The 22894-nt window shown below is 41.5% G+C and overlaps 1 protein-coding gene and 1 long non-coding RNA gene across 13 annotated transcripts in view; both read left to right on the top strand.

Moving 5' to 3' along the window:
• Nucleotides 1–22894, top strand: part of DENND2B (DENN domain containing 2B) — a 297272-nt gene that overhangs the window by 157573 nt on the left and 116805 nt on the right. The gene's annotated exons all lie outside the window — the stretch shown is intronic.
• LOC311521725 lies at nt 4867–6746 on the top strand. Its single transcript, XR_014711957.1, has 3 exons — nt 4867–4905; nt 6468–6525; nt 6639–6746. It is a non-coding gene; the product is annotated as an uncharacterized lncRNA (long non-coding RNA).

Below are 22894 nucleotides of genomic sequence, written 5' to 3'. Positions count from 1 at the left end.
TGCTAGACATTTCTGGTCCTGATCCTCCAATTGACACATGTCAGTATGCCTCAGCTGAAACCCACACAGTAAGGGCCTAGTGTAATGAAGTGGAAGATCAGGCCCACTGTCTACTAAGGCAGTATAATGGCATTCTCAGTTTTTCTCACAAGGCAGTATCTAGTTTTGTATGAGTTTTGTTATTGGGCCCACAATTTACACAGGTGGAACTTCCACTGATTTGAGTGGAAGCTTTGCTTGCATAAGAGTAAAGACTTCAGTACTTGGGTGAATAACTATTTTGTAGCTGTGAGTACAATTATTGTTAGAGTTTATACAGAATAGTGTGGATGGTGCTTAATAGAAGCATAGACAGACAAGGTCCCTGCCCTGAGTCGCTTATAATCCAAAGACTTGAGGTGTGCTGCTCCTTTTCACTAAACTTCTTTTCACCTCTCAGGCACTGTAAAAAGGCCTTAGAGTGGATGCAAATTGCACTCCCTCTGTAAGCCCTCTTTATGATGACAGACCAAGGGAATCAGGCCCTTAATTTTATAAATTTATACATTTAAAAAAAAAGTGTTAAATTAGCTTTTAGGCTCTTAACAATAATGTTCCAAGGGAATAATAAAGCACCGATTGGGATTTATGTTAATAATGCAGTGCTTGAGTGTAAACTGATGGGGTCTGTTTTTATATTTTTGTACTGTCACGTGCTTGAAGGTATTAACATATGACAATGCAAACTTGATGGATGCATTAAATCAGCTAAGGAATGCTGTGGTATTTGCTATATGGTGTACTCCCAGCTTAAACCAGTTTCTTGTCCCATAAATCAGCTAATTTTGCCCTGAGAAAGGGGTGAGCCATAAACTGTGCCACCCCAGGCATAGCCCCAATAGGCACAGTGACTCAGAGACGCCCCTCGGAGGCACAGTTTCTGTCCCCCTTGCTCCAGAGTTGGGAGTAGTAAATTTAGGCTGGACTGTATCAGGCTGGCTTAGCTGCTCCAGCCAGAGCAGTTAAGGTTCTGCCCATCCCCCATTTCCCCCACACACAGTGTGGAGAGTCAGTGGGTGCAATCTGTGCAGAGGTAGACAGGCTCATGGGGGTGGGGGAGGGTCTTAGTCCCCTGCACGTTTGGAATCCAAGCCACAATCTAGCTCCAGCATACCAGTGTAAAACTCCTGGTCTGTTTTCTTGAATTGACTAGAAGTCGTATTGAATTTGGGGTCACTGCTTTTTATACAGATACTTTTACGGGTATTGGTTTCACAGCTGCATGTGCTAAAAAAGCAGCTCCTGTCATAATCTTTTTATTCTTTATATTCTTTTTGCGAATACAGACTAACACGGCTGCTACTCTGAAACCTGTCATAATCTTGTATCTCTCGCTGGAATAATGGCATAAGCACTCAGAAAATCGCTCCTCTACCATAGTCACCTCTGTTCCACATTGCAGCCGTTTCCCAGGCACTGGCTGGTGCCTGGATTATTGCAGTACCTAAGCTGAGCTGAGCGGGTTTAACCTTTTCTCTGGGCAATTCCACGAATGTTTCCTTCCTGAAGAGAAAAGTCAATGCATTGATGCTTGTCTACTAACGCTTTACCTCCTAGGGGAAGGCAGGTATCGGGAATGTTGTTTGCTTTGCTCGTTGGTGTGAGGTTGATGTGATGGGAAAGCACAGTACTTACAATATTTAAGCAGGGGGAAGGTGAGGTCATTGGTTAATCCTCATTTTCTATCACAGCCTGGAGATCCCAGGCTGACTCACCTGTTTTTCTGTATAAAGGGACCTTCCCAGGGAAGCAGCTGTTCCTCAGTGGGGAAAGTGGGGCAATAGAGAGAGCTTAACTGGTACAGAAACTTTCAGACACAACATAGGAACAAGCTCACTCTCCATTTCAGAGCATTTGAAATTGCTGTCACCTTGTTTTGCTGCCAGCTTGGAAAACTGATGATAAAGGAAAACTAAAAGCCGACAGTGGTAAATTAGGCAGCTGGCAGACACACTGCATCGTTCCAAGCACTTGGTGACGATAAAAGCATTTTCTTGTGCATGCTTAGCTGCTCATGGAGTCGTCCTCTGTTTCTCTTCAGCCACGTGGTTCTTAAGGAATATGTTCAGCCCAGTGATCTTGTCCAATACTGGAGTGTGTTGTCTAGTGGACCTAATACAGCTTTACTTTTCATAAGCGAATCAGTGATTTTGTTGGCAATGGACAGTAAGGCTGCTTCACATCACGAAGTTCCAGGAAAGAATTTTAAACTGGTTGCTCCTGCCCTGCGACTTTAAAGAAGCAGAAAACATCCATGTTCCCGTTGACAGCTGGTAACTTTCAACTAACCTTAACTTTGCCACTGAATGCACTGGAAGTCAATCTGTCAGAGTCAATGGTAGGACTTTCTGTTTGTCTTGTTCCTGTTAATCATTAATGGCAAGTTCCTCCCTTTATACATACAAAAGGGACAGAAATTTGACAGACACAGATAGAGCATGTCCCATTTGTTGTTTGAGGATTGGAGTAGTAGGATTCCAAAAACACAGCAGGATGTACCGATCCAAAGGGGGTGAAATCCCCGCTTGTTTTTATTTCACATCCTTACAACATGATTGATGAGAACTTCCAACTAAGTTTGGAACCTGTATGACCAGATAAGGGCAAAGTGTGTGACAGTGGCATTTAAAATGTGTGACAAAAATGTCAGATGAGAAAGAGAAATAGAAGGAAAAGAAGCTTGAAATTCTGTAGGGCCGATTTATTTAAATAATAGTTGGTTTCAGAGTAGCAGCTGTGTTAGTCTGTATCCGCAGAAAGAAAAGGAGGACTTGTGGCACCTTAGAGACTAACAAATTTATTTGAGCATAAGCTTTTGTGAGCTACAGCTCACTTCATCGAAAGCTTATGCTCAAATAAATTTGTTAGTCTCTAAGGTGCCACAAGTCCTCCTTTTTTAAATAATAGTGTTTTCTATAGCCAGGGCTGTCCCTAGGTGGGTGCAGGGTCCGGGACAAATCAGCCTGTATGGACCCCCACCTTAACATTTTTTATCTAGGTGAAATCTGGTGTGGGGAGGGGACACCAGTGCTGGGGGGCGAGGGACGATGGAGAGACACAGGGTGGCACCTGTGCTAGAGGCAAGGGGCCCCCCTGTGCTGGGGGGGTCCCTGAAAAGGGAGGGGTCTGGGGTGAAAGGGCAATGGATGGGGTCAGCCTGACACTGGCATGTTCCAGTGGCACTAGGATGCTGGTGGCCGGTGCAGCGGCGGGCGAGCAAGAAAAAGAAATACAGTGCGACTTCCCACCAGTGAATGTGGGCCCAACTCCCTCTGCCAGTGCCAGGTCCCCCACTAACCTCCTGGGGTCTCCTGGCCCCCCAGATACCCCTAATCCCAACCCCCTGGGCTGGTCTAGAGCTCCCCGCACGACACATGCACACTGAAGCGCAGGGCCCCCCAAAGCACGGGTCCCAGAGCAGTCGCCCCAATTCCCCATACTGTCTATAATCAGTTTCATAGTTCAGCCTGCCTGGTGTTTGTAATCTATACTGGTATGTAGGGAGATAACACCAGAGCTGAGCTGGTCAGAGATACAGAGTGGAACAATAATTTTAAAAGTTGACATGCTGCGCATTATGTGCAATTCAGGGATCTGTGTGTGGCTACAACCCGCCAGAAACCTGTATATAGGCATTTATGGTCACTGTTCATAGCCTGAGAAAGCGAGGTCTGTTAGCAAAGACTTTTCTCCCCTTCATACTCAGAGCTGACCTCCAGAATTAAATGTGAGTATATACTCTCTATCACTGTATACCCTGCACTCCATTATCCCCTTGGAGATATGATTCAGATCAAAAGGAGTGATGTCACCTATAATCCTGGACAGCTGGGAGGTATGTTTTAGATCGACCTGGGCTAAATTCAGCTCCAGTGGAAGCAGGTGCTAATCCACTGCCTCTGAGAGGTGATGTACTCATGCTAGGGTGCCATTTGGCTCCCAGTGACTTTAGTTCTCTATTCTGGCTAACAGTGTTGGAACGGAAGCCCAGCATTAAATACTCTGCTGCTTCCAAGCTCTTCTGTGCTTCATTGGCTCTGGTGCCCATTTTTGAAAGTGTTCTAAGAAATTCACCTTCTGGGGTAGAAAACAGCTTGGATCTCTTTTATTCAGATAGTCATTGAATGACTAGCAAGAGTTTATGGGTCTGTGCTTAAATATACATCAATATTGTGATCCAAACTCTGTGAGGTTGTGAGAAGTGTAACTTAAAGCCAGAATTTGGCCTTGGATTTGTTGTTCCAAGATTATTAGTTGAGATTCCGTTTTTAGTCTGGTTAAATCAAACTTGTCGTAGTTTGTTTTGTTTTTAGAGAGCAAAGATGAATGATTTGATGCAAGCTTTTCATTGCTCTTCATCCCTACCTTCACTTGCTGGCACAATCTAATTTATTTCAAATAATCTACATGTTCTTGGCCTAGTCTGATAGTATCAATGTGTCTTCCTGTATGAGCATGTTCTCAATAAAAGGGTTACACGTGTAATGGAAATATGTTCCCACTTCTTGCTGCGCTAGCGGGCTGCATTTTTAAGTATGGTATATTGAAACATCAGTCTCATTTATTTTTCCACCCTTTTGTTCTGTGACAATGGGCAGTACAGTGTTTTCTTTCTCCAGATTATTATAATGTGCAAATTTCCACAGAAAAATAAAAGACACACTGGCAAGCTCCTTACAAAACCTAATAGGCCAACAGAAGAGTGTAAACATAAATCCACAGCTTTATAAGAAGCCAAAGCATCAGAGGAATAAAGCATTCATAAAGAGACCCTCAAATATCATCCAGCGTCCCACGTTGGCTTCAGATACCATTACTCCTGGAATGTAGAGATGAGAATTGGCCTTGAAGGCTCATTTCAAAGTGGTGAGTTATGTGCGTGTGTTCTCTATACCTATATCCTGTTAACATCTACCTTACAAGCAGGATTTTCAAAAGCGCACAGCATTGGACCTAATTTTCCTCCCACTGACGTCAATGATAAAACTCCTGTTGACTTCAGTGGGAGCAGAGAGAGGCCAACGCTGAGTGCTTTTGAAAATCTCTCCTCCCAGCCCATGTTATCCTGTAGTCTGCATGGCATTCTATGGAATGGGGCTGCTTATTGCTGCTGTTTGAAAATCCAAAATACTAGTTCCAGATTAGGAGCATATCCAGCTTCCAGTGAAATCAGTGGAAAGATGCCCATCAATCTCAGTGGAAACTGGGTTTGGCCTTGAGTATACTAGTATGTAAATTATTATGATAATGACTGGGCTAGTGAATAATTCACAACAAATTATTTGTTTAATGCATTTTGCTTTATTTTTTCTGTTAATGTTTTGTCTGCAAACAGATTGTAAAATTTAAATTAGGGTGATTGTTGATTGTAAAATTTGTTCTTCATTCTGTGTTGTTTAGTGACATATTTCAGATAATAAGGAAACGTGCCATGCAGAAAGTGAATATTCACAAGTAGTCTGCGGGCCAAGATTGATTATTCACTAAAGAAATTTATGAAATTCACTTAAAAAAAAGTTATTTGATAAGAAACTTGCAAATAATTTGCAATAATAAATAAAGCAAAATTTTTTTGCAATCATCCTAATTTAATTTTTGGTAAATATTCAAAAATTTGGGCAAAAAAAATCACTTTTCATAAATGATCACCCAGTAAAAATCAAGGGCCTAATTCTTCTTTGACTTACACTGACGTAAAGCTGTTATATCTCCAATGACTTCTACGGGCTTATGCTTGATTTACAACAGTATAAATCAGAGGAGAACAACACCCCCAAGTACTCAAAAATTTGCAGAAAGTATAGAAAAAAAGGAGTCGCACATGAAGTGGAATAAAAATTCACTCTTAAATTCAAACAAATATTTGTAGACAGTTTCTTCTTCTATTTGTACAGCTCTAGACAATGTTAAATATAAATATGTTAAATATAACAAAGGGTTACATTTGCCAGTTTTAGCTAGAATTTATTCTGTATTCAACAAGAATTTGATTAAGATCATGGTCGTTAGAGACAGGACATGTGTATTCAGTCAAGTCTATCCTCTTGCAAGGCCAGGATACAGTCATGGAAGAGATGACCTGTTTTATTTACTTCTGGGTATTTCTGTTGTACTCATCATAACACCTACAAAAATATATTCTGTACAATCTCTATGGTTTGTTGTATGTCACTGTATAGGTTTTAAATAAATCACAGTTCACAACATAAAAAGAACAGGAGTACTTGTGGCACCTTAGAGACTAACAAATTTATTTGAGCATAAGCTTTCGTGAGCTACAGCTCACAATACACACATGAACTGTGATTTGTAACCTACAGACTTATACATATCAGCTCTATAGCCTAGGTTGGGCCACAGCCTTTTGTGTCTATCTATATATGAGCTTTGTTGGAAGTGGAACAGCTTTTCTCTTTTTCTCCTCGTAGCTGGCGTATGAGGTGGGATTGATTACCCTGCAGTGTGTTCTTGCCCTTTGAAGAAATAGTAAGTACACCTGTATTCATGTCTTCTCTTTTTCTTCCTCCTCCTCACCCTTTGGAACCTGCACAGTCCAGACACAGTTCTCTAATCAAATGCTTTATTTTTTCTGGTTTCAGGTGCTGAGAAAGATCCTACTCTGGGTTTTGTTCTTTTGGTTGTTTATATAAAAGCCCTGTATCCCAGAGGATAATTGCTCTAGTTTCTCCTTTTGAAATACTGTTATCAGTGTCAGCTGTGTTCCATTAAAAAAAAAATTACTATTGCTAGAAAATTGGCATTTGGTCATTTCTGAGAGCGGGGGGTGGGGGGGAATTGCACTGGATGAGTAACTTGAATTATTGGTAGCTCAAAGATGGTCAGTGTGAAACGCACTCTTCTGGCCTACCGAGGGCAAAGGAGTGAAGATAAATGCTTCCAAACCAAGCCAGAGAGGAAAGGCTACTATGTGTCTTTAGACACATTATTGTAATAAGTAAAGCAATACAATAATAAACAGAAAACTCTATGGCAGGTTTATGTTTCATTTTTAACCATGGGAATGGCTTTATAAAAAGGCTTCTCTCTACATTGTGTAATTCTATTGCAGTCTCATGGTATAAGGCATGTTTACTGTAGGCCACTGGTTTAGAGTTTTGTTTACATCAGAAGAAATCTGCACAAAGTTGACTGTGCTGTGACTGATGTTTGCAGAAAGAGTGACACTAAACATAAGGCCAAGTGATAAAATGTGGGAATGGGGCCTCAGAGATCTTGCCACAATAGCGACAAAATTTAAAAATAGGATCGTGCTCTCTCTCCTCCTCCCCCAACCACCCCATGCCGTAGGTAACAAATACATTGCCATCAGACACGATCTATGTGTGAAGTTCAAGTGCATTATGGTCAGACTGGGTTGGTTCACAAACATTACACTCAGGCAGGGCCAGTGCTTGAGGCTGAAATGCACTGAAATCCGATAGAGTTGGTGCTTCATGCTCTGTTTTACTGGAATTCATTTTTTGCTCACGTAGTGCAGGGACCCCAGAAGTGGCACAAATATTTACAGTGCTAGTCTCTTGTGAAATTTTCTCAGCTGATGTGTGACACAAGCAATTGAAATGTGTGACAGGTGACTAAAATGTAGAACACCCATGTTTCATTGCATGTTGCACCCCAATTAAAAGATAGTTAATGCTTTTTAACTGTGAAATGTGTTTCAAGGATGTTTTCTCGCTATGTGAATTAACTAAACCAGTTTATAAAAAGAAAACTGGAAAAACAAATTAATTCATGCAGAACCACCACAGAAAGACACCTCATATGAATAATCAGTAGTGTTTGAACTATCAACCCTCAGATCTCCAACACAGACATCTGCCACATGTCCTAAAGAAATAACTGTTATCCTCTATGTAGGTCAGCCACTAAAGGGGACTTGACACATACTTTACAGTGCATTACCCAATTATTTGCTGGACAGCAGTAGAGTGTTGGGAATTAGGATTCCTGGGCACTATTCCCGTCTCTGGAAGGAGTGTGTGGTCTAGTAGTTAAAGTAGCAGTTATAACTAGGCTAGCCAAGCAATAGATTTGGCACATTTATTTTGAAAGGCAGCATGCTTGAGTGGGTGAGACTTGGAACTGCCATATTAGAGAGTGGGGTAAAATGCTGGCTCCAGTGAAAACAATGGAACACCTGCCACTGACTTCTGTGGAGCCAAGATTTCACTCCTGGGTTCTAGTCCCAGCTCTACCTGATGTGACCTTGGACTACCTTGCAGTTAGCTTATTTGTAAAATCGGAGAAATTATACTTGACTGTCTACTAGAGTATGGTAGGGGGCTTTGCTCAGTAAAACATCTTGGAGTGCTAAGACATGTAAACAGCGGACTGCAGAAGTGCGACCAGGACTCTTGGTTTCCAACTGAGTACATCTTTCCTAAGGCTACAGAGTATTTGAACAGAATAGCCTGTCTGTAAACATTGCCTGGTCTATTTAGATGGAATTCCAGCCTACTTGCTGAATCCAGAGTTCCTTCAGATGTGTAAAAATAACCCAAGCATCACTATGTAGAGAAAGCATTTTGCCCCTGTGACTGGGGTCCTAGTAGGTCACTCAATTAGAGTGAACTGCAAAGAATGGGGCAGACAGTCCCCGTAAAACTGGTGGATATTCCAATACTTAGATTCACCAAACCAGCATAAAACAGCTTCTTTGTTATCTTACGGGTTACTCAGAAGTCCAAACAACACAGTTCCCTTAAAGTGATCTAGCCTCAGGCCCCCATCCAGGTACACCAAATATGATGAAAATTTCTGTATATCTTATTTCATCATATAAAAGAAAAGGTTCTACCAATCCCAAAGAATCGGGCATATTACCTCCCAAGTTCACAAACGTTTCAGATCTTACCCAAATACATGCTACAGCCGATTCTTATTAACTAAAACTAAACTTTTATTAAAAAACGAGAGAGAGAGAAAGTATGGTTAAAAGATCAATATACATACAGACATGAGTTCAATTCATTGAGGTTCAGATTCACAGCAGAGATGGTGAGCTTTGTAAGTTGCAAAGAGTTCCTTTAGAATTCAGTCCGTAGGTCATGGTTCAATGCCCAAATCTCATATTCAGGGCGTACCAGCATAACTGGGGCCTCAGTCTTGCGACTCAAACTTCCCCAGATGAAGTCTAAGCAGATCTGAGATGACAGAATCAGGACCCAAGGATCTTTTATACAATTTCATGTCTTTTGACAAGTTTGGATTTCCTCAGGGAACAAAAGGTAATTAGGATGACTTTGAAGGAGGTCCATCACGGGTACTTAGTTATACGAATTAACATAAGGCCATTTGCTTTTTCCTCCACCATTCACAGTACCTTTCAAAGAGAGATGAATACTGAGATATCCTGTGCTTACAATTCATTTAAATGCTAGGATCTTCTTTTGACCTCTGAATTATCAGATTTCAGAGTAGCAGCCCTGTTAGTCTGTATTCGCAAAAAGAAAAGGAGTACTTGTGGCACCTTAGAGACTAACAGATTTATTTGAGCATAAGCTTTCGTGAGCTACGTGAGCTCACGAAAGCTTATGCTCACATAAATTTGTTAGTCTCTAAGGTGCCACAAGTACTCCTGAATTATCAGAATACAGCATAGACAGGGACTGTTGATACATTGTGGACCCTACTCATACATACATAAATACACAAAACCACAAATATTATCTCCCCACATGTCTTTTGAGGATTATTTATTTCGCAGGATGTTTAACCCTTTCTAGCCATGCGTCACAGCCCCGCTTTCAAATTTGATTCATATAAATCTAGAAGATTTGCTTGTTCTGATTGATTTTAATTGGCGCTGCAAAGCTCTAGCAGGATTCATCCCAAAATTGTTAATTTCCGTAAGACCCTGGGGTAAATAAACAGCCACACAGGAAAGTTGCCAGTACTGTGAAAAGATGAAACCTGAGAGCAACCCTGCACAGTAGGGCTCTGAACAAACCTGTTTTAGACATGCTTCTTACACAAACAACTTCCAAAGAATCATGAGTCTTAAGAAAAAAATTGATAGCTTGTGGGTTCTGCCTCATTTAAAGAAAACATTCACCCATTTGCAATGTTCAACTCACCTATAAAATTAAGAGTTAGTAGGAAAGAAAGACAAAAACCAAAGAAACTAGAAGAAGGATGTGACTCAGGTACTTTATGCAAGGCAGTTTCAAGAATGACAGGTTTCAGAGTAACAGCCGTGTTAGTCTGTATTCGCAAAAAGAAAAGGAGTACTTGTGGCACCTTAGAGACTAACCAATTTATTTGAGCATGAGCTTTCGTGAGCTACAGCTCACTTCATCGGATGCATGCCGTGGAAACTGCAGCAGACTTTATTTATACACAGAGAATAAGAAAAAATACCTCCTCCCACCCCACTGTCCTGCTGGTAATAGCTCATCCAAAGTGACCATTCTCCCTACAATGTGCATAATTAAGGTGGGCCATTTCCAGCACAAATCCAGGTTTTCTCACATCCCCCCCACCCCCATACACACACAAACTACCAGCAGGATAGTGAGTTTGTGTGTGTGGTTTTTGGGAGGGGGGGGAGGGGGTGAGAGAACCTGGATTTGTGCAGGAAATGGCCCAACTTTATTATCATGCACATTGTGTAAAGAGTTGTCACTTTGGATGGGCTATCACCAGCAGGAGAGTGAATTTGTGTGGGGGGGTGGAGGGTGAGAAAACCTGGATTTGTGCTGGAAATGGCCCACCTGATGATCACTTTAGATAAGCTATTACCAGCAGGACAGTGGGGTGGGAGGAGGTATTTTTTCATATTCTCTGTGTATAAATAAAGTCTGCTGCAGTTTCCACGGCATGCATCCGATGAAGTGAGCTGTAGCTCATGAAAGCTCATGCTCAAATAAATTGGTTAGTTTCAAGAATGGTGTCATTAAAGATAAGAAGTGAAGGCACAGCTGTAAGAAAATACATTGTATGACCCAATATTATTCAGAATAAACCTTAAGGAAAAGAGCAGGGACAAAAAGCAACTAGGAAGTGGTGTTTCATTTTTAACGTTGAATAACAGATTTATGTAGAAGAAACACCAGTCAGTACATTGTTCTTCAGGGAAAGTGGGGAGTTACTATGTTTTTGACATTTCAAATAGCTGTGATTTTTCATATCGGAGCTCATCTTCTAAACACTGTGATGGAAAGCATCAGTTTGGTCCACCAAAATATTCTGAGTCTGATTATCTGTTGTCCTGTACCTTGTTTAGTTATTTACACCAGTGCAAAGTGGATGAAAAATTCTGATTTAGTAGTGTTTTGAAATTCACCTTGCATTGATCAGAAAGACTAAACAAAGTACAGGCCCTGCAATTCCACATAATTTCCAAATTCTCCATTCCCTATTTCTTCACCTTAGAAATTACTTGGTAAAATGTATTCAGAGTATGTCTAGCTAGAGCAGAACGGAGTTGCTCTTGGCTTTCTTTCTTTATGATTTACCATTCACAAAATAGTAAAAATCTATCATCTTTTATGTATTGAGTTTGCTTTTCTTTGGGAATTAATTTGCAAACTGGATACAATTAACTTAGGCTTGAATAAAGACTGGGAGTGGATGGGTCATTACACAAAGTAAAACTATTCCCCCACCCCCACCCCCCACCCTGTTCCTCAGACGTTCTTGTCAACTGCTGGAAATGGCACACCTTGATTATCACTACAAAAAGTTTCTCTCCACCCCCCCACCCCCCTCCCAGGCTCTCCTGCTGGTAATAGCTCACCTTACCTGATCACTCTCGTTACAGTGTGTATGGTAACACCTGTTGTTTCATGTTCTCTGTGTATATAAATCTCCCCACTGTATTTTCCACTGCAACCGATGAAGTGAGCTGTAGCTCACGAAAGCTTATGCTCTAATAAATTTGTTAGTCTCTAAGGTGCCACTAGTACTCCTTTTCTTTTTACGGATACGGACTAACACGGCTCCTACTCTGAAACTTTTCTTGTATAGTCATTGCACATTGTCAAACCCTAGATCTTTACTTTAGGAAGTGAACTTGATTAAAGCACACAGGATCTGATTCACCAGCTCCCATCTTCTTGCAGATTTTTACAATTGTAGAGCCTGATAATTGTCCTATGCTGTTCACTCAGTGGAGTAACTCCTGAAATGCACTGATGTGAGAGGAGAATCAAGGCACAGAATGATTGCAGTCAGCTGAGTTCTTATGGGTTTTCCTCTACAAAAATTATTATAAAGATTCGTCAAATGTATCTGAAGGGCTTTGCATCAACAGGAATTCATCATGGAGTTTTAAAAGGGCTTGATCCCACAGCCCTACATGCCTACATGTACAGCCTACATGCACACAGCTCTAATAGAAGGAGCTGGAACTTCTTTCAATGCCAAGTAGAATTCTGCAGAGTCCATTTAGCTTATGAGCTGGTTATGCTGTTTCAAAGCCTTAGTTAGCAGCCTGTTTATTTTGTTGATAGTTATGATAAGGTCTAGGTTTTTACTTCAGTGGAGATTAACAAAACTTTCAGGAGAGTTTTGATTTCAGGAGCACACACTGAGAATGGCCTTTGATTTTTTTTTTAAAGCGCTGCAACCCACACCCACTCCAATCAGTTAGCTCTTTTTTGCCTCTCCATCTGTAACAGCCGGGATTTTTTTCATCAGTACTGTGTAGTCTGTCTTTCCTATGTGTGTTCATATGAATTGTTCTGTTCTAAGTAGCTATCTTATTATGTAAAAGTACTTTTAACTTTGGAATTTCTTTTGTTTTCCTTTTTGGCTCAAAGTCAGAGTCAGCCCTGGAAGAGGAAGTTATCCAAAGGGAGTGTTGTCAGGGAGTCTAATATATATGCCTGTTAAGCTCTCAAAAGCTACAACTGGCTTTCAGCGGAGGAGGATTGTTTTGCCTCTTGCATCATTTCCATTTCAGAGAAACAGCAAGATACGACAAGTTTTACCTTTTTGCTTCATGAACAAGTCAAAACAGCTTGAAAATAACCTTATGACACTAGTCCCACCTTTGGGTGAGAAAAGTTCACATCCTGTACTCATAATAAACTGTCTTAGTTAGATTTAAGTTAATGAACTGTAGTACGTATTAATCTATTTGAGATATTTATAGAATGGCAGTAGTCTATATTATCTGCCTGAATGTCTGAACATTGTAATATGGAGGCTTAGTTGTCAAACCAAATAGATACAAGGCCTGGTTCTCGGTTGCACTGAAGTTTCTGAACAATTACCCACATCCTCATGTCCCTTTACACAGCCAGTGTAAGGAGTTTTAATGTAATTGAGGATTCAAGCCATCTTCTTTGATAGGGTATACAGGGGTTTGTGAATATAGCAGTCGGTTCAGACGTAGAAAGTCACTGGTATCTGTACAGATTCAAAATATCTGCAACAAGTAGGTTTCTGCTGGGGCTTCCCAAATGCCCAGCAGGGATCTTACAAGGTACACAAATTACTGCTGGTTATGTGTTTGGCACTAAGACTAACTGCCCCAATGTGACTACCTGGGGTTAAAAGAAAAGGAGTACTTGTGGCACCTTAGAGACTAACCAATTTATTTGAGCATAAGCTTTCGTGAGCTACAGCTCACTTCATCGGATGCATACTGTGGAAAGTGTAGAAGATCTTTTTATACGCACAAAGCATGAAAAAATACCACCCCCCACCCCACTCTCCTGCTGGTAATAGGAATGGGGTGGGGGGAGGTATTTTTTCATGCTTTGTGTGTATAAAAAGATCTTCTACACTTTCCACAGTATGCATCCGATGAAGTGAGCTGTAGCTCACGAAAGCTTATGCTCAAATAAATTGGTTAGTCTCTAAGGTGCCACAAGTACTCCTTTTCTTTTTGTGAATACAGACTAACACGGCTGTTATTCTGATACCTGGGGTTAGACTATGCAGTGTTGTTGTTGCTGTGTTGGCCCCAGGATATTAGAGACAAGGTGGGTGAGGTAATATCTTTTATTGGACCAACTTCTGTTGGTGAGAGAGACAAGCTTTCAAGTTTACACAGAGCTCTTCTTCAGGGCTGGGAAATGTACTCAGAGTGTTACAGCTAAATAGAATTTGGGACATATTGTTTAGCATAAGTAGTTAACAAGTATTTTAAAGACCATTCAAGATGGAAAGAACAGGAGTACTTGTGGCACCTTAGAGACTAACAAATCTATTAGAGCATAAGCTTTCATGGGCTACAGCTGCTACTTTGATTCAAGATGAAGTGGCTTAGACTGAATTTTGTTCCCTTCGCAGTCAACATCACTGCCATAGAATGAAGGCAGCAGGGAACTTGCCCAGGGAGACATAAAGGTGGTGGAGATAAAAGGAGAACAGTGTGAGATGCAAATAATGTTGAAATTTTGTTATGGATCTTCTCTACTAATGGATTTGTCTCATAACCCGTCTCAAAGTCAAAGCAACTAGTGTATGGTGTGTTTGATAGTTAGCTGAAAGAAGCCTGCTTTTAGTTTTTCAGAGGGAAGGACTGGGGGAAGTCACTCATAGTTCTTTTGGAGATAGAGAAAAGAATTCACTGGCATGAATATTCCTCTACAATAGGCTCATTGCTTCAGTCACAATGTAGCTTTCTTTCAGGCACCCGAATTCTTCTTTGCAGCTAGGCTTAGGAGACCTATTTTTACTAGTGTGAATGGAGGCAGGTTGTACCATAATGGCACTCACTACTGGTAACGCCTGTTTGTGTTCTTTTGGTCTTATTTTTATAACGTTGTTGATTGGTATTGTAAGCTTTTACAGGCATGTGTTCGGCACTGACCCCTAGACTGTTTTTCGGGAGCCGTTCATTTGCTAGACAATTTCCTAGCCATGGTGTCCATAGCAGAGGGAGAATATATCTGCAACATGATATCTCACTAACTGAGCTTTGACTTAACTTCTTAGTATTTCTCTTTTAACAAGTTCTTAGTTCTCTAGCTATCAGTACGAGCCGTGCTAGGTTTTAATCTGCAAGTTTCAATGCTTTGCTGCTTAGCCTCTCTCTACTGCCTGTGCAAATTCCACAGTAGTTGTAGGGAAGTCAATGACCCATCAAAACATTTAAATTCAGTAATTCACTGACAACAGTGGAACATCATAATAGATGTGGTACATTGGCACCAGTAGCAGATTGACAATAATCTACAGTGTATTAATGTAAAATCTTGTGAAGTAGGTGACATTTTCTCATAATGAGTCAGGTTCTGACATCCTTATTCATGCTGACTAGCACCTGATATCATAGGTAACCCATGGCAGAATCAGATTTTGTAACCAGTGGGGGGCAGGGCTGCAAAGGATTTTGGGGGTCTGGGGCAAAATCTGAAACTAAGGCCCCCCCATCCTTCCAAAAAAAAAATTATTCATGAGGGAAGGCAGGGTGGGTGGGATTGAAGAGTGAACTGACGTGATCCCATGTGCCAGAGGCCCTGCCCTGTGGGATAGCAGCCACCATTGCTGGGTGAGTGCAGGGTGGGCTCACTCTCCAACCCCATGTAAAAATTCATGACTTACACGTCCTTTGAACCAGCGCCACCCATACATCTCAAGGCTGCTGGGGGGACAGTTGCCTTCTGTGCCCCTATTAAGGTAACCACACTGAAATCAGAGGAGCTACCCATGGACTAAAGTGCAACTCAACTGGATTAAGGGCTGGTCTACATGAAAACTTCCATTGGCCTTGAGAGATGTAGTTAAGCCAACCTAACCTCTGGGGTAGACAGCGCCAGGTCCATGGAAGAATACTTCCAGCAACCTGGGTGCCGCCTCTCAGGGAGGTGGATTAACTACAGCAATGGGAGAACTCCTCCCCTGAGAGTCTCCACTGCAGCACTGCAGCTGCAGCTATATGCCACTGTAGCATTTTGGGTGTAGGCGTAGCCTAAGGAACGTGTTTCAGCTGGACCCGTTCCCTGCCTCTCTGTCTGTGGGGCTAGAAATCGACTTCCACGTTTTTGGGTTTCCAAAATTTGGGTATTTGCTACATGATTTGAACCCATAATAAAGCCGAGTTATATTTTGGATGCAGGTGCAGTTCAGGTGTAGTTTTTTTGGCGACAGCTTATGCTTGCATGAGGAAAAATGCAGGGCATTGGAGCTGTGCTCCGGCTCCGCTCCAGCTCCAGGTGAAAACCTGCAGCGCTCCGCTCTCCAGCTCCACTCACCAGCTCCGGGCTCCGCTCCAAAGCCCTGGAAAAATGCTCCTCTGAAAATTTATCCCTAAGAATCTGATAAAATATATCCTCCACAATAAGAGGCTTATTTCACTTGTCTTTCAGCTGATTGGAGGCTTACATTAGATAGATAAGACTCAGACAACAGATAAGCTTATCTAACCATACACACAATAGAAACCTTAGAGGTTTAGGTTTTTTCCACCTGTCTGCTCGTTGAGATAACCTTGTTGCACACCTCTTCATCCTGTAAATCTGTACACATCAGCCTTGTTTGCTCGGCTGCCAAACAGACTGACAAATGTAGCGCCAACAGAGGTGTGGACTTTCCCCCTTCACTGTAATGGAATGTTAATGTCGAATACGTGTTTTGACTTCTTACAGTCACATTTTTAAACAACCTCATACAGAGCAGCAGCCCCCAGCTTCAGGCAATGAAGCTGAATGATTAAACAGGGAATATCATGAGACTGCTTTAAAACTGTTAATTAATTACCTGGACACTTTATCTGATAAATATCCATAATATTTATGAGGTATATATCCTCAGTGGGTGTAAATCAGTGTAGCTTCAATTACTTCAGTGGAGCTATGCTGAGTTACACCAGCGGAGGATCTGGCTCCCATATTCTAAACCAGGGGTGGGCAAACTTTTTGGTCCGAGGGCCACATCTGGGTGGGGAAATTGCATTCAGGGCCGTGAATGTAGGGCTGGGACAGGGGGTTGGGGTGCAGGGAAGGGTGTGGGGTGTGGTAGGGGGCTCAGGGCAGGGGGTTGAGGTGCAGAAGGGGTGCAGCAGAGGGCTCAGGGCAGGGGGTTGGAGTGCAGGACAGGTGCATGGTACAGCAGGGGGCTCAGGGCAGGGGGTTGGGGTGCAGGGAGAAGCAGGGGACTCAGGGCAGGGGGCCCTTGCCTGCAGGTAGCTCCCCCAAAGCTCCCGTTGGCCGCGGTTCTCTGTTCCCAGTCAATCGTAGCTGCCTACAGGCAGGGGCAGCGCGCAGAGACCTTTTTCCCCTAGGGCCACAGGGAAATGGTGCCGGCTGCTTCCGGGAGCAGCACAGGGCCAGGGCAGGCAGGGAGCCTGCCTTAGCCCCATTGCACCACGGGGGTGGCAATCCCATGGGCCGGATCCAAAGCCCTGATGGCCAGATGCAGCCCGCAGATCCTAGTTTGCCCACCCCTGTTCTAAACAGTACAGCGTATGGATATACAGTCTTCAAATGTTTCTCTACTTGAATTCCTCCCCACACTGTGAATGCAGTAAAAGAGTTATCATGAGGGTTTGGGAGCCTTTTTTAAATTCGGTGCTCCACTGAATTTTGCAGCTTTGGGTAAAGTTGCTGCAGATTTTTGCTAGTATTTTCTACAGATCTCTGTAGATGCTGATTGGAACAATGATCTTTGTGGTAAGTCTCCATTCATCTGTACTAGGCCACGTGTGCTGAAATACACTACTCGCCTGTTTAGGGTCCCAGCTGGTTCTGATTTTATTAGGATTGCTCTGATTTAGGTTAGGTTGCCTTGATACAAATGGCAAAATGCTCAGAGGAAAAGCTGGGATCAGCACAGAACCTGAATAAAATACTCAGCAGCAACCAAGCAGACATGAACCAGTCCTGGGGGGGGGGAAAAACACACAGAACTAATATGAACTTTCTAATGTAAACATTAGGCTGAAACAAAGGGATATTAATTACAGCAAACCAGGGAGGGAAATTTGCACTTTCACCACACCCTTTGTAGGTAAATACTTTGCCCAGGTGGTGTACATGTTGAAAAGTGACATTGCCTGCATTAGTAAGATCTAGAAACTATCTCACATTCTGGAAAGATAAAGGTATGTCAAACAGCTTTTCCTGACGTGCTGGGGCTCACCCTCTTCCATCGAATTTAATCTCTGGAGTAATTTATGAAACTTCAGGGAAGCTACAGTGATGCCTTGAAGTTGGTACTGCTTAGTCCTGGGGTCAGAGCAGGGCGCTGGGGATTAGGAATGCTGAGTTTTAGTCCCAGCTTTGCCACTGACTCACCTTGCGTTCAGGACAAGTCACTTAACCTCTCTGTGGCTGAATTTATTCACGAGTGTAGAATGTTGCTTAATAATAATGCTTATTTAATGTTTATAAAGCACTTGTAGATCCTTGGATGAAAACTGCTACCTAAGTGCAAATTATTATTGTTACCTGCCATAATGTATCATCCTAATAAAACATAGGGGCACCTCCTTGGCCACCACACTGGCTGCTTTGCACTGCAGAACCTGAAAAGGCAACGAGGACTTGTAAAGCCAGTGTATCAGGCCCTGAATCAGCTACACCCAACCCACAGTGTAGGAGATGTTCTGAGGTGGTCTGGAAGCAGAAGAAACTGTGTTCCAAAAAGAGATCAGGCCCATAGTACTGATTTAACACATCAGGTTGATAATGTAGCTAACACCCTTATTCTGTGCTGAATTGGAATATTATAACCTGATGATCTTGGTTTGCTTAAAAAGTAATTTTCTATCGTTTTTTGTGTGTGGCAAGCATAAGTTAAAGGGCTTTCTTTGGCAAAATGCTTTCAATAGTATCCATGCACTCATCCCCGATCCTACAAATATTGACGCTGGAGCTTAACTTTGCCACCATGAATAGTCACAGTCCATGGTGGCTCATGCTAGTAAAGGTAAGGAGGTACGTAAAACGTTGTAGGATCAGAGCCTAAGCAAGAGATCAGACTCTTACTGGTTCCTTCACTATGCAGCGTGAATACAATGGAATAAAGGTGGGGCATCTAATTTCATCATCATCTTTAACAAATCTCTCTTGTATGCCAGGCATCTATACATTTTATTCCATACCCTGGTAAAAAAATTGCTTTGAAATTTACACTGTAGTTTGCTAAGTAAGGTCTGGGCTTTTCTCAATTGCTTGTTAGTGGTTTAAACGCTTCTCAGCTAAGGCAGAAGATTTTCAGATGGAAGAAAATGGCAACTCATAGCAATTTGCTCTGTGAAATACTATTATTTCCAGAACAATGAGCAGAATTCCTGAGCAGGAAAGAAATATTCTCCTAGGATTCTGTTCAAGTGAACCTTTAAGAAATTCAATTTTGATTCCATAGTTTTGAGTTATGCTGTTTATACTTATTATTTTGAGGGAATGTGTAATGATACGTCTTCTAAGACATTGTATATATCATTCTGTATATAGAAAACTTCAATAAAAATATTTTGGCTTGAAACAAAGATTATAATAAAGTTATTTAATTATGTCTTTTTACAGTAATATCTATCTATCCTCCCATGGAAGTGGGTTTTTTGGGGAAGAGCATTTATTCTGTGCAGTTAAATTTTGGGAGTATAATTGTACTGTTCCTTGATTCCGGTGGTCTTAGTAAATCACATAGTTGAGTCCTTGTTAGAATGCCTGAATCCCCATGGGCAGAATTCTGCCTTGTATTCATATTGAGCAGTACTACTAATTTTAAGAGGATGACTTGGAGAGTAAGGTACTGTTCAATCACAGTAAGTGTAGGGAAATCTGCTTGTGGACCCTGCATCCTATGAGATGTGCACTTTAGAAGAGGTTTTTGAATAACAAGACAGTAGCTCAGAGGCTTTGGTCACAGTTTAGTATTAGGATCTCATCTGCAATCTGGGGAAATAAGGAGGCTTTTATCTCACTGGTGGCGTTACAGGGCCAAATCCTAAGATTGTGTAAAACAATAAAGTTCCACTGAAGTCAATGGAGATGTGCTGATTTACATTATCTGAGAGCTGGCCCTACTTTTTTAAATTGCAATTTTAGCTATATACTGATGTGTAAATCAGCCCCCTGGCCAATTCAGGCTATACAATACCTTATGTGCCAAATTCTGCCCTCAGTTACATACATTGGACCTGGTTCTCCACTCACTGCCACCACACCAACTCCACACTTGTGTAACTCATTGATTTCCACAGAGTTATTCCTGATTTACCGTGATGGAAATAAGACTGTGATTGGGCTTTGTGTGTGAAGTATTCTACTACCTGGTTCTCCCTATAGCTTTGTGTTTTTGGTCAGCCATTCTTCAACTCATCTCTGCTTTCCACCTTTGGCCCGCTTTGGGAAAGTCTTGAGAATCTGCCATTCTGTTGTGTGTTCTTCAGCCAAGAAGTGTGTTAACAGTGCCAGGATTGTTTTGTAATATTACAAATGCCTAGCCATATGCATTACAAAAATGACTTTTATTCTAAAGACCTGGTCTTGACCGTTAAAGTTAATAGGAGTTTTGCCATTGAACTCAATGGTGCAAGATGAAGCCTTAACAGCAGATAATTTAAACAATAACTTTGCTATGGAAAGAAAAACCTAGTACTTTTGTTTGTGTATTAATATAGATTTTGGAGAAAAACTTTGCAATGCATGCAGAATCATGCAGTTTCTCCCTGCCGATTCAATAAACCTCTTCACAAAAGTAAAATATAAAACAACTCCAAAGATGTTCCTGAGACTATAAAACTGATCAGGGAACATTCCTAACAGTAACATAGAAATATTATGAATGAAAATAACAGTAGTGTTCAATTCAGAAGAAAATGTTAAAGCAGTGGTTTTCAACCAGTGGTCCGCAGACCCCTGCAGGTCTGCAGATGATGTATAAGGGGTCTGTGAATGGAAACAAAGTTTCAGATCCCAGAAAAGGCATTCCATTTTTCTGATCAATCAAAAGTATGTGCATACCCCCACTTACAGGTCAACACCCGGAAGCCCACAGTTTAGCGCCCTTCTGACACTGCATCAATGATGGGCCAAACATGAGAGACATTTATAGTTGAATTCTGTTCAGTCCGTTTTCAGTCTAAGACAGTGGTAGTCAATTATTTTTTGTCAAGGTCCAAATTTCTTTTCAAGGTATAGTCAAGGTCCTCACTCCAGAGAAAATAATTTAAAAAAATACAATAATGATAAGAAGTAAATAAAAAGATTTCAGGGTCCGTTCCAAAGCATCTGGCGGTTCAGATTTGGCCCGCAGTCCCCCTAATGTTCTAAGACTTTTATGGTAGGGCTCTGCGGACCACAGGTTGAATTTCCAAAGGGGTCTGCACCTCCATTCAAAATTTGTTAGGGATCCGCAAATGAAAGAAGGTTGAAAACCACTGCTTTAACATTTAAACGTGTTAGAACGTTTTAAAGCAGTTTTGGGTTATTGCAGTCAGAGGGCAGCACTCCACAAAAGCTCATGACAGCAATAAACCCCCTTCAGTTGCTACCTGTTCTCTTTATTATTTTGTTTTGTTTTTATCCTGTATCTTTTTAATAAATAAAATAAGGATTACAAATGCATTAATGTGAACAAAAAAAACCAACCCTACTGTCCCAATAAACAAATACGTTAGCATATACAAACACTAATATGAAGCACTATATATCAAGGCACTATGATACAGTCAGTGCCAGCCATTTGGAGAACTGTGGACTAGTAATTTGCACACAGGGCTGGGAACCAGGAACTCAAAATTATAATCCTGGCATTCTCTGCTTGCAGCTTTAGGATCTCTGCCTCACTTTTCCCATCTATAAAATGGAGCTAATGTAATTTACCTACTTCAGAAGTGTTCTTATTTATGGGAGTGGAAATGTTAAATGATACACTTTATTGTTTTCATATGGACTATAACAAGTGAAAACCACTGAAATAGGAGGCTTAACTATCTCATAAAAGAACTAAACTATCTCATTAAAGAAAACCCAATGTACTATTAGTAACAACTTCCTAAAATTGACTCACAGAATCTATATGCTGTTTGATTTGAGCATTTTCTCTATTAGACTGTAAACTCTGGCTAGGGTTGCCATTTATTACGTGTTTGTATAGCACCTACCACAAAGGAACTCCAGTTTGGTTGACCTCTAGGCACTTTCACATTACAAATGTTCAATAGTTTTCCTGATTATGAAGATTATTATCTTCTATTTAATGCAGCAAGGGGGAGGCAGGATTACATGAAAATCCTTTCAAAAACAACACAGTGAAGGCAATCATTCAAATATTTTCCATTAAACAGAAAAGTCAAAGACAGGCAAAGGATTATCAGGATAATCTCACTAGCTCCAATATCTAACTGCTAATCTGACCCCAATTACTCTGCACTTTATTCCTGCTATTATGAGTTTAATTTATCATTTGAGTTTGATGCTTTAATTTAACTGAAAAGTCCCCCCTTGATTTGTAACTCAGTGTTCCCACCCTAGAGAAGAAGGATAATCTTGAGGAGGGGAGAAAATCTTAACATGCCCTCTGTGGGTCACAGACTCCAGATGGACATTTTGAATCCCAACTGGGGATCTGGCTAACACACATCTTGAAGCAGCAGCGACACAGACTGTGGATGTTAGGCATAAATGGCTCCATTTGGTCCAGGATGTTCTTGTTACGTTCAGACAAATGGTAGAGTGCCCCTGCAGCAGCGGAAATGCCCTTCTGGAGAACATCATTCCAAATCCCAACAAGATGAGTCAGCATTAGGGATGAAATCAGTAACGTGATTTGGTAGTTTAAAACTGAAGGGGGGGGGAAAAATCAAGATTCAGAACCACACATGTCCTTCGGAAGCCTGAGAAGACAGATTCAGGAAATGTCTTCAGGACCTACAGCGGTTGAGAGGGCTGCTGGGTAAGGAGGATTATGTGGAACATTCCATTATAAATTC

This window comes from Lepidochelys olivacea, assembly GCF_965140295.1.
Source record: "Lepidochelys olivacea isolate rLepOli2 genome assembly, chromosome: 6".
In the NCBI taxonomy this organism is placed as follows: domain Eukaryota; kingdom Metazoa; phylum Chordata; order Testudines; family Cheloniidae; genus Lepidochelys; species Lepidochelys olivacea.
Note: the sequence above shows the minus strand (reverse complement) of the source record. Positions and strands in the feature narration are given on the sequence as shown.